Raw genomic sequence first — 12342 nt, forward strand, 5'->3', positions numbered from 1 at the left:
CCGACGCACGCTCCACCGCCACCGGCTGCAGCACCGCCGCCCGAAGCCGCCCTTTGCCGGTGCCCCGCTCCTTCTGCTACCAGAGCTCACCCGCGCCTCCCCGCCGCCTCGCTGGAGAACGCGCCCTCGCCGGAGTCGTCGCCAGTCCGGATCCACCCAAAGGTGGATCAAATCCACCATGTCGACGAACCAAATGCCCGTCCCCGACCCAGATAACCTCGTCCCCGTTCGGCTCCGTCCCGATTTTGCCCGAGGGGTATATTTTTTTAAGTCCTGAGATTTTTCATATCATGTGCCCATGTTCATCATGCCATATCTCCATGCTCATAACTTCATTTTGCGCATATGATATATCAAAATGTTTGTCTCGTGATGCTCTTAATGTTAGTGTCATTTGCATGCATGTTACTATCCATATTGATGCCCTAATCCTCGTTGCAGTAGTGCTATATGATGTTGTCAGCTAGAATTCAACATAATTTGCCGATTTGTCATTTTCATTACATTTGTGTGTGCATCCTATGAGCATGATGTCTAGATATTCTATGAGCTCCATCATGCCATCTTTACAGTGGTGGAAGCCTTGTATTTTTATGAGCTATGTGGTGACTAGAACAAGCATGCAAATAGGCTATGTGATGTTGCGGATTTCAGACACTTAGAATATTTTGCTAGGTCTTTTCCTGTTACATTTTGATGCTATGTTGTCTTGTTGCTACCATGAGATCCATGCACATTTTGAGGTAGTTCAGTAAGAGTGTTTTGACTATGTGGTATTGATATATCCATTCATGCCTTTGGTTGTAGTTATGGATCAATCTAGCATGTCATTTCCATGCTATACTTTTGCTAAATATTGTTCCTGGCAGATTGTTAACATGAAATTCAGTTTTGCCATGTGTTTTGCTAGTGATGAATGTACCCTATGAACTTCCTCTTGCCGTGTTTAGCTTCATGAAGTTGTCTACTTACTATTGGTTACCTCGTAATGCCATCAAATGCTTTGTCCTGAGTGGCATGAGCTTGCAAAGTTGCTATCATGAATCTGTTTCTGCCATGTCATGTTTTTCTTGTAAGTCTGGAACTGTTCATATAACTTGCCTTGTTTGCATGGGCGCCACATCATTTTCTATGCATTTTTGGATATAGTTCAGTAAGGGAGTTTTGTTCTATGCCTTTAGTACTAGTATGCCATGCCTTTTTTGCCATGATATATTCATGTAGCATGGTGTTTGCTAGCTCTAAACATTGCTACCTGATGTTGTTTTGACAAGTTTAGTATTTTCTCTAACTCTGTGAAGCTGATATCATTTGCATTTTTTCCTTGCTATTTTGAGCTTGTTCTAGTGAGTTCTATCAGGAGCTCAGTGTTCATTATTTGTAGAGCTTCACCTGTACTTTAATGCCATGTGTGTTGTTGCTATGTTGGAGTGCTGTAGCATAGTTTCTTTTTACATTCTAAATGCTTTGATGTTGTTAATCGCAGATTTGCGTCATTCTCGTTTTGCTTGTCATTTGCAAACCGTGCATCCGTTTCTGGTGATCCTTATATCGATTTTGACCGAAATCACACGATCTTTCCAGCCGCACACTTGGTTTGCCAGTTTTATGCCTTGATCATCTTTTCCCTTCCGGAGTACCCATATGCATTGCACATCATACCTTGCATTTCATGCCATGTCTTGCATCATGTTGCTTGTGCATTGCACTATGATTGATTGTTGTTACGTTGCTTGTGTTCTTGATTTGGGTAGATCCAGGAGACGAGTTCGTGAATGAGGAACCTGTTGAGTACCCTAACGAAGAGCAAGCTTTCGACAACTCTGAGAACTTTGCAGCCAAGATGACCATTACCCTCGATATCACTTATGTCTTTGGTTGCAAGTTGTTTGTTCCATCACTATGACACGCTACCTACCACTTGTTTATCATGCCTCCCATGTTGCCATGTCAAGCCTCTAACCCACCTTCCAAGAAAACGGTTATTTGGTTATGTTACCGCTTTTGCTCAACCCCTCTTATAGAGTTGCTAGTTGCAGGTGCCTTCCAGGTTGTTCCATGTTGGAACATGGATATGTTGGGATATCACTATATCTCTTATTTAATTAATGCATATATATACTTGGCAAAGGGTGGAAGGCTTAGACTTTTGCTTGATGTTTTGTTCCACTCTTGGCGCCTTAGTTTCCGTCATACCGGTGTTATGCTCCTTGATTTTGCGTTCCTTACACGGTTGGGGTTATGGGACCCCCTTGACAGTTTCCTTTTAATAAAACTCTAGCAAGGCCCAACCTTGGTTTTAACATTTGTCTAACAACCTACACTTTTCCCTAGGGAGTTGCAAATCTGAGGGTCATCTTTATTTTTAACCCCCCGGGCCAGTGCTCCTCTGAGTGTTGGTCTGAACTAGGCAATGTCCAGCGCTCCCTGGGCAACCGGGGTCTGGGCCAACCCGACGTATGGCCCATCCGGTGTGCCATGAGAACGAGATACGCGCGAATCCTATCAGGATTTGTCGGCACATCGGGCGGTCTTGCTGGTCTTGTTTTACCATTGTCGAAATGTCTTGTAACCGGGATTCCGAGACTGATCAGGTCTTTCCGGGAGAAGGAATATCCTTCGTTGATCGTGAGAGCTTGTGATGGGCTAAGCTGGGAAATCCCTACAGGTATAAACTTTCGAGAGTCGTGCTCGCGGTTATGTGGCAGATGGGAATTTGTAAATATCCGGTTGTAGAGTACTTGACACTTGACTTAATTAAAATGAATCAACCACATGTGTAGCCGTGATGGTCTCTTTTCGGCAGAGTCTGGGAAGTCAACACGGTTTGGGTTATGTTTGAACGTAGGTAGTTTCAGGATAACTTCTTGATCACTTCTAGCTTCATGACTGTTGCGTAGCTTCTCATCTTACTCTTGTATGCGTCTGTTAGCCACCATAATTCCGTAGCGCTTGCTGCAACTCCACCTCATTGCCTTCTCCTACCCATAAGCTTAAATAGTATTGATCTCGCGTGTTTTGAGATTGATGAGTCCTCATGACTCACAGATACTACCAAAACAGTTGCACGTGCCGATGATACCAGTGCAGGTGATGCTACCAAAATCAAGTGGGAGTTCGACGAGGACCTTGGTCATTACTATGTTTCGTTTCCTGATGATCAGTAGTGGAGCCCAGTTGGGACGATCGGGGATCTAGCTTTTGGGGTTATCTTCTTTTCATTTGGATTTCTCTGTAGTCGGACTATATGTGTACTCTGAATGATGTATGATTTATTTAAGTATTGTGTGACATCGCGATTGTAAGCCAACTCTATTTATCCCTTTCTTGTTCATTACATGGGATTGTGTGAAGATGACCCTTCTTGCGACAAAACCACAATGCGGTTATGCCTCTAAGTCGTGCCTCGACACGTGGGAGATATAGCCGTATCGTGGGCATTACAATAAGGCCCCGTGCGAAGGAATGGAGGGGAAACCATAGCCCATGGAGGAAATGGGGGATGAATACGACCCTTTCGCTGGGCTCCGTAGTGGGGATGACTTGATCCTTGGCAGGGAGCCTGTGCGTGATGTTCGCAGACAGATATCCCGCCCCCGGAGCTCCTTGACATGCTTCTCGGTGACGGAGGAGGCCTCCACTTACCCTTTGGACCAGATCCTGACATGGCTGGGCAGGCTGGTGGCCGTGGGAATGATTGAAGTTTGGGCACTGGAGCATGAAGATGGGAAGGCAGGAGAAGAAAGAAGGCGTGGGGAAAAAGAGGAATCTTTACCCTCTTATATAGGCGGTGAATATCAAGCACCCCAAGCCTTAAAACTCGCCTGTTCCCAAGGGGTCGTGCACATGGCATCGTTGGATTACCCACAACCGTATTGATGAGGATCCCGTAATGGGCGGGCACGATCTCAGTTTTGAAAAGACGTGCCAATGGAGTCTGTGCCTCGAAAAGTGAAGTGGGATGTGTGAAAATGGTTCGAAATGTTAAGAGGCCGGACGTGACGTTTCGCCAAAAAAAGTTGTCAGTGGAAAGCCACTATTTTGCTTGATATCTTTCCTTCGTGGCTAAGGGTTGTAACAATTATACAGATTTAGATATAGTTCTTTTGTTCATAAAATTGCTTTGGAGTATTCAGGAGGAGGAACCCACCTTGCAATGCTCAAGACAATCCGCGTGCCAAATATATCATCATTGAAGACTGGTTCAGGGGCTACTGAGGGAGTCCTGGATTAGGGGGTCCTCGGGTGTCTGGGCTCTTTGATATGGGCCAGACTAATGGGTCGTGAAGATACAAAGCGGAAGACCTTCCCCTGTGTCTGGGTAGGAATCCCCTATGCATGGATGGCAAGATTGGTGTATGGATATGTAATTTCCTTCCCCTACAAACCGACTCTGTACAACCCTAGGCCCCTCCGGTGTGTATATAAACTGGACGGTTTAGTCTGTAGGGGCAATCAGAATTCACATAGGCTAGACATCTAGGGTTTGGCCATTACGATCTCGAGGTAGATCAAGTCTTGTAACCCCTACACTCGTAAAATACAATCAAGCAGGACGTAGGGTTTTACCTCCATTAAGAGGGCCCAAACCTGGGTAAACATCATGTCCCACTTGTCCCTTGTTACCTTCGATCCTCAGACGCACAGTTCAGGACCCCTACTCAAGATCGGCCGGTTTTGACACCGACATTGGTGCTTTCATTGATAGTTCCACTGTGTCGTTGGCAGAAGGTTCGATGGATCGTTTAACCATCGACAAGGATGCTGTTTCCGGGGAAACTTTCCTCCCTGGTCAACTTTTCATGTTTGGCGGCTTCGCTCTGCGTGCCGTTTCAACTGGTCACCTTGAACAGATTGAAAACTATGCTCCTGGTCACCAAATCAGGTTCGGAAGCCTGAATTATACCGCTGATATCTGAGGAGACTTGATCTTCGAAGGGTTCTCGGCATCGACCGCCGCTCCTGATCCACATGAAGGAAGCCAGTCGGATCCACCACCAGGCTCCATTCAAGGATCGACTATCATTCCTCCCCTGGCATTAGATCCAGAGCGGACCACCCTGTCCGAAGATGGGAGTATGAACCCCACCGGACCCTCTCCTACTACGGGGCTCCTTGCCGGAGACCCAGAGGTGACCATATTATCGGCAGGCCTGGAATCAAACAGGGCTCTCCTTGTTATCGGGAAGCCAGGCTCACCTCTGGATGTTAACTCCAAACTCATGAGGTCTGCATCCATTGAGCACGGTCAAGCGGTGATTTCCAAACTAGCTCCGCAGGCCCTCAGTCACCCATCTAGCTATCGCTCATAAACGAGGCTCTGCATTTAATGTGAACTCTTGCTATCATGGAAGTGTCACTTCCGAACTATGCCCGGCTTGAACAAGGGGCAGAGCATGGGGAATTTTGTGTCCCACCCACCACCCTCTTAATAGCCACTGTCGAGGACTTGACTGACATGCTAGACTGCCCCTCCGAACACATCGATGGTATGGACGACGATGCCGGAGTTGAACCAGGCCAAACCCCGCCTATCACTGGGCGTTGAACGACCACTTCTACTCACGACGTGTACATGGTGGATACCCCTGAAGATTAGGACGATGATAGCGCTCAAGACCCGATTGAGGACAAGCCTGTGGAGGCGCTACCAAAACGCCAACATCAGCGGCGCCGTTCACGATAACGTCGCAAAAAGGAAAGCAATACCGGCACCAGAGACAATGACACTCCAGAGAATGCCTAAGACTCCGACCACCCCGTCGAGCCTGCTGTTGAGTAGGATGAGTGGGAAGATGGACAAGTCAATCTGGACGAACTTGTCGAGCATGAGGATTTGGAAGATAGTAACTATCTACCGGCCTGCAACGAATATTTCATCATGCCAGAGGAACCCCTCGAGCAAGAGCGCTTCAAGTGACAGCTCATCGCCACGGCGAGGAGCCTCAAAAAGAAACAATAATAGCTTCAAGACGAATAGGATATGCTCAATGACATATGGACCAAGGTCCTGGCTGCCGTGGAATACGGCTTCGAGCGCCCAACAAAAAGCTAACCGAAGCACAGGCTACTACCACCATTTGACGACGAGGCCCTTTGTCGGATTTCGGGTTCTGGCAAAACCCTTGAGGTTCGAACTCTGGGGTGCGCACGAAGATCTCTCCTCCCCCTAGCTCACGCTCTCACTGCAATCTCAAAGCTCAGCACGTCGAACTTGCAGAACAAGGGACACAGGGTTTATACTGGTTCGGGCCACCAATGTAGTGTAATACCCTACTCCAGTGTGGTGTGGTGGATTGCCTCTTGGGCCGAGGATGAACGAGTAAAAGGGAAGAACATCCTCCTCAGGAGAGGTGTCCTTGAGCTCGGTGAGCTTGTGTGTTTGAAGATGAAATGGATCTGATCTAAGATCCGTCCCCTTCCCCCTGTGGTGGCTAGTCCTATTTATAGAGGCCCTGGTCCTCTTCCCAAATGTAGGCAGGAAGGGATCCAACAAGCTCACCCGTGGCTGGCGGAGGGCTGGCGGAGGGGAGCCACCTGCGACGCGGACAAGCTCAGCGATGCGGTCAAGCCAGTCCTCATAGAGGTCGTCGACTGGGCGGTAGCGCAGGAGCTCGTGCGCCATGAGGAGCGCGGCCCGTGCGTCGGTGGGAATGCGACGAGCGAGAGACGACGAACCAGCCGGAGTCAGCGATGGGGTGGCGGTGTGGCCGTCCTGTTGCACCGAGGGTGTAGCAAGGATGCTTGCTGCTCGTTTCCCACCTGGCACGTGGCGGCGTTGGTGGCAGGCGACGGAGAGCGACGGGGAGGCCCTCTAACATGGGCTATCTGAGCAACGCGGGTGGCGAGGGCAGTCCGGTGGTCGGCACGGGCACGACGCGCGTCCGCCATGGATACAATGAAGTGACATGATGCGGAGCGACAGGAAGGAAGCTTCGGCGCACCCCTACCTGGCGCGCCAAATGTCGGATCATGGGTTCCAGAAAAAGCCTTAAGGTTCGAACACTGGGGTGCGTGCGAAGATCTCCCCCTATCGATTTGTGTCCTAACTTAGCTAAGATCTCATGAACTAACTCGACGAACTCGCAACACAAAGGACACAAGATTTATACTGGTTTGGGCCACCGTTGTGTTGTATACCCTACTCCACTATGGTGGTGGTGGATTTCCTCTTGGGCTGAGGATGAATAGTACAAGGGGAAGAACAACCTCCTGAGGTTGAGGTGTTCTTGTGCTTGGCGAACTGGTTGTTGTTTGGGTGGATTCGATATGAGTTTTTCCTCCTATTGTGGTGGCTAATCCTATTTATAGAGGCCATGGTCCTCTCTCCAATTATTGAGCGGGAAGGGAGCCAACAACGTCCAATTCGAAAGGGACAGCTAGTACAAGCTATCTTGACAAAAGTAGTCTTCGCCTGCCAAAGGATCTGGTGGTGATGCCGTCTTGGGCTCCATGGTGACCTCCCTCTTGCCGTCCTTCTGGTCTTGGTCTTGTTGCACCAATATGGAAACCTTTGCTTGATGCCTTGGTACTCCACGCCTGCGCTTGCCCCCTTAGCACCAAAGAGGAAACAAGGACGCTGCACGCGCTAGCGCCCGCCCGGTCTCGATTGTCATGGCTTACGTCACGCGAACCTCGCGAGGTTTGCCCGGCCTTGAACTCTCTGCCCCTCGCGAGCCAGCCTGGTGAGGCCGCTACTGAGGAGGTCTTGTGTCATCCGCCTCACGAGGGTCTTGATTCCTTGTTGATGAAGATCGGATGTATAGACCTGCCAGCAAAGCCACACCGTGGGCCGTAGGTAGGCAAGTTTGGGGACCCCCGTTCCTAGAACGCCGATAGTGTCATCCGCCATGAGCTCTTCCAGGTGGCAATGGGCGCGCTGAGTCGACTCGGCGGAGAACTCGTGGATGTTGACGCTCGCCTTGAAGCCGAGGGTCTCCGGCTGGTGGAGGAGTGGCATCAACTAAAGGTGGCTATCAACCTCGAGCACATCCAGCTTGAGCACGCCAATGCGAAAGTCGAGGCATGCCTAGCAACCTCGCGCGAGGCCAGCGCTCGGGCCCTGGAGGAGGCCAGGGAGGCGGACCACCGCCGCACGGACGCCGAGGAGCATAGGCTGGAGCTACAGGCCTTGAATGCCTCCCTAGAGCAGCAGGTGGAGGCATGCAGAGCTGCCTTGGCGTCGATGAAGGGCGCACCATCCGACGAGGAGGAGATCTCAAGGCGCGAGGAAGCACTGTTTCTGGAAACCACGAAGCGCAGCCTCGAGCTTGAGCGGTTGGATACGAGGGAGCGCCAAGTCGCCCAAGAAAAGGATGTTGTCCGCGTGCGTGAGGCCAGGGCCCAGGAGGAGGTTGACCGAAGGGTGGCCGAGGCTCGCGCGGATCTTGCTAGCAGGTACGACCTGAAGCTGAAGCTCGGGGAAGCCAAAGCTATGGGCAGGACTGCTGCCCTCATGTCAGGGTTGGCTGAGGCGGAACAGCGCGAGAAAGCCATCGCAGACGCCCTAATCTCAGTGCAGGCTGAGCTCGCCTCCGCCCGTGCCGAGCTGCTCTCTCTTTAGCAGCAGGTTGCCAGCGCCGAGTCCTTCGCACAACAGAGCAGGGAGGTGGCGCTTCACCGGCAAACACTACTGCGCGAGCATGTTCCGATGCTTCGGGACCTTAGGGCGAAGGCCAATCATGCGCTTGGTACCATCTGCGATGAGCATGCTCCCCACCCACATGCCGAGGACTACGCCGACCATCTTCTCTTCTTCACCGACTTCGTGACGCGCCTAGAGAACCGAGATTGTGGACGAAAAGAGCCGGGGCCTCCTCGGGCGCGCATTCTCCCGCGTCTTCAGCCATCTCCTGAACACCAATCCTGACTTTGATTTTGATGCCGCCATTGCCCGGTACCTGAGGTCATCCGGGACAACCTAGTGCACTGGGTGGACGACCATGTGGATTCCCTAGTTAGGGCCTTTGCTTCTGATGACGACGCGGTGGTGGTCACAGCGGATGACGGCGACGTGGTAGATGGCGGTGAAGACAGCGACAATGACGGCGCCAGCAGCCTGTCCGGAAGCGATTCGGGAGATGAGGCAAGTGGCACGTCCAACTAAGCCCGCAATTCTTATTTTGAACCTGCACGCAAAAGCTTGGATACGACCCCTCACAATGTAAGAGCATTTTGGGTAGGGGGAGCCCCTCATGTAAATAGACTACCACTTTATTCCCTAGGCTAGGCTTAAAGCGCGCTTTTGTGTGCTCGCTACACACCTTGCGGGCTTGCTACCATAACTTACTTTTGGTTCAGTCGAGCTTCAAACTGCTTTGGCAGCTGCAGATGTGCATTCCTTATGAGGGGAGCCCCTCACAAGCTTGCGAGGTTTTGGTTTCCTGAGGGGTCCGCCGGTCCACCCGAGGGGGCCTCGCGAGAAGCAAGCGCCAGTAATGGTGAGGCGCGCGCGTAGTGTGTGTACGCCGCTGCCCTAACTCGCGAGGTGCTCGGAAGGGGGGGAGACGGCGGACATGAATCTCAAACAAGACACAAATCTAGAAACTCACGAAATCAACATGAACGAGAAAGGATGCCCCCCCCATGATTGCCAATGGAAATGCAACTTCAAATTCAAGATCAAAAGCTCTAAGTTCGAGCTATAGAAAAGAGGTCAAAAGAAAATGGCCGCGTCCGGCACCTAGCTAGTATTCTTGCCTTCCCACTAGCGCGGAGCTAAGTGCTTTCACTGGCTGTGAGCATAGTCATTGGGGGACAGTGTCGACGGCCAGCGCGGAGCATGGTGCTTCCACTAGGACATGGGCGGGAGCCCCCGAGGCCCGAGGGCGGCACTCCAGAGACTCCGGGGCTTGTACAGCCCCACTCATTATTACGTGAGAGTGTCATGAGCAGAGACCTTCACAGGCGTGAGCCTTGCTTCATGTCGCCAGGTGAGGGCCCCGCCTTGCGCCGCCCTCGACCACCATTGGAGCGTCCGGAAACCAGGACGATGCCAAAGGGCAAACGGGACGCTAGCGGCGCCCTCGGTGACCATGGGCCCTCTGCCGGGGGGAAGGCTCACCAGTGCCTCCCCGGCAGAGGAACCGGGCGACGCCTTGCTCCATGAAATGCGGGGAGGGGCCTTGCTCCCAGCTCCTCCCCCGCAGCCCCAAGTGCGCTTCCCCTGGTGGAAGGGGGGTTTCCGTGCTGGGGCAGTCGTCCACCACTGTGAAATGATTCACTTGCGACCCATGGTTAGTGTAAGCCTGCTCCTGAGAGATTAGTGGTACCCTGTAGCTGTTGTCCCCGGCGTGGTCGGCAAGGCTCCAGGGTGGCTCCTGGAAGGCCTCAACTTCCAGCGTCTCCTCTTCCCAACCCAGCTTGAGGAACGAGCCGAGATAATCTTTCGGCATGTATTCCTGGTCCATCATGCGGGGCACATAGGCCTCCGGAGACGTCGCCCCGGAAACCTTGCTGAAGTGCCCCGTGCTCCACGTCGCCCGGCCTGGCGCGTCGCTCTGAGGATGGTAGGGCGGCATCCCGCCGGGACCGTGGGTGGCAATTCTTGTGCCTGCGCCCATCGGGGAAGGTACAGGTGCGGTTGGGTGTCCGGCGCCGTTGGTTGCGCCGATGCTGACGAAACCTCCTGGTGCACCCGGGGCGCGCGGGCGCGACTAGGCTCACCATGTGATCCGACCGCAGCCTGAGGCGTAAGCAAGGAGCATAAAGGCGGCGTACCCCTGGCTGCAGCGTCCAACAACTCGGCAATGCACTCCAGCAATGCTTCTCGACCACTCTCCATCAGTCGGCACCGCAGCAGCTCCCGCGCCACTATGAGTGCAGCCCTCATGTTCGCTTGTTCCCACCGGGTGTGCGGCGCCATCGCCGTGGCATATCTTGAGGCCCTTGCGGCGGCCTGCGCGCTCCGAGGTAGGGTGGAAGGCGTCAAACCATGCTGCCCGTGCCCCGCGGCGTTTGGCGGTGCACGTGCCGCCTAGAGCGTGGTGTTGAGGTCTTCTTGGGCGGACGATGCCGCCAGGGCTGGCCAAGCTGCCTAGTGGTCAGCGTCGGCCCTCGGGTCGCTAGACATCGGCGCTGCAGAGCGCTGGTGGGTCTGCTGATGGAAGAGACGCTTCGGCGCACCCCTACGTGGCGCGCCAAATGTCGGATTTCGGGTTCCGGCAAAACTCTTGAGGTTCGATCTCTGGGGTACGCATGAAGATCTCTCCTCCCCCTAGCTCACGCTCTCACCGCAATCTCAAAGCTCAGCATGTCAAACTCACATAACAAGGGACACAGGGTTTATACTGGTTCGGGCCACCGATGTGGTGTAATACCCAACTCCAGTGTGGTGTGGTGGATTGTCTCGTCGGCTGAGGATGAACAAGTACAAGGGAATAACAGCCTCCTCAGGAGAGGTGTCCTTGAGCTTGGTGAGCTTGTGTGGTTGAGGATGAAATGGATCCGATCCAAGATCCATCCCCTTCCCCCTGTGGTGGCTAGTGCTATTTATAGAGGCCCTGTTCCTCTTCCCAAATGTAGGCGTGAAGGGATCCAACAACGGCCAAATTTGAAGGGAGACAACTAGTACAAGTCATCCTAACAAAAGGTGGTCTTCCCCTGTAAAGGCTCTGGTGATGAAACCGTCCTTGGCTCCATGGTGACCTCTCTGCTGCTGTCCTGCTGGTATTGGTCTTGTTGCACCGATATGGAAACCTTTGCCTGATTCCTCGGGACTCCTCACCTGCGCTTGCCCCTTTAGCACCAAAGAGGGAACGAGTACGCTGCGCGCGCTGGCGCCCGCCTGGTGCTCGCCTAGCCTTGGTCGTCATGGCTTGCATCACATGGACCTCGCGAGGTGCCCCTCGCCTTGATCTCTTCTCCCCTCACGAGCTAGCCTGGTGAGGCCGCCCCCGAGGAGGTCTTGAGTCATCCGCCTCGCGAGGCTTGGCCCCTCACGAGGGTCTTGAGTGTTCGCTGGTGAAGACGGGCGGTACAGGGCCGCTGGTGGAGCTACGCCGTGGGCCACAGGCAAGCAAGTCTTGGGACCCCCGTTTGCAGGACGCCGACACTCTTGAGCCAATAATGTCAACATATAATCATGCTGATGAACCAGACCGACCACCACGTGGATGGGACAAAACGGCTACTTACGACGAACACTTGCCCGCACCACCTCGCCATCGTGGCAAAGAGGTAGTGGCTCCGGGCTATACCTATGACTTACGTCAGGACCTGGATAATAGATCTGGTCAGACTAGATCATTCTACGGATCAAGGGGACGTGCTCCAACACGAGACAACGACCATCAAGCTTGGCGTGATAAGCATAACAAAACTTGGGCCGAACACCGAACACAG

This window comes from Triticum urartu, chromosome 3 (genome assembly GCF_003073215.2).
Source record: "Triticum urartu cultivar G1812 chromosome 3, Tu2.1, whole genome shotgun sequence".
NCBI lineage: Eukaryota > Viridiplantae > Streptophyta > Magnoliopsida > Poales > Poaceae > Triticum > Triticum urartu.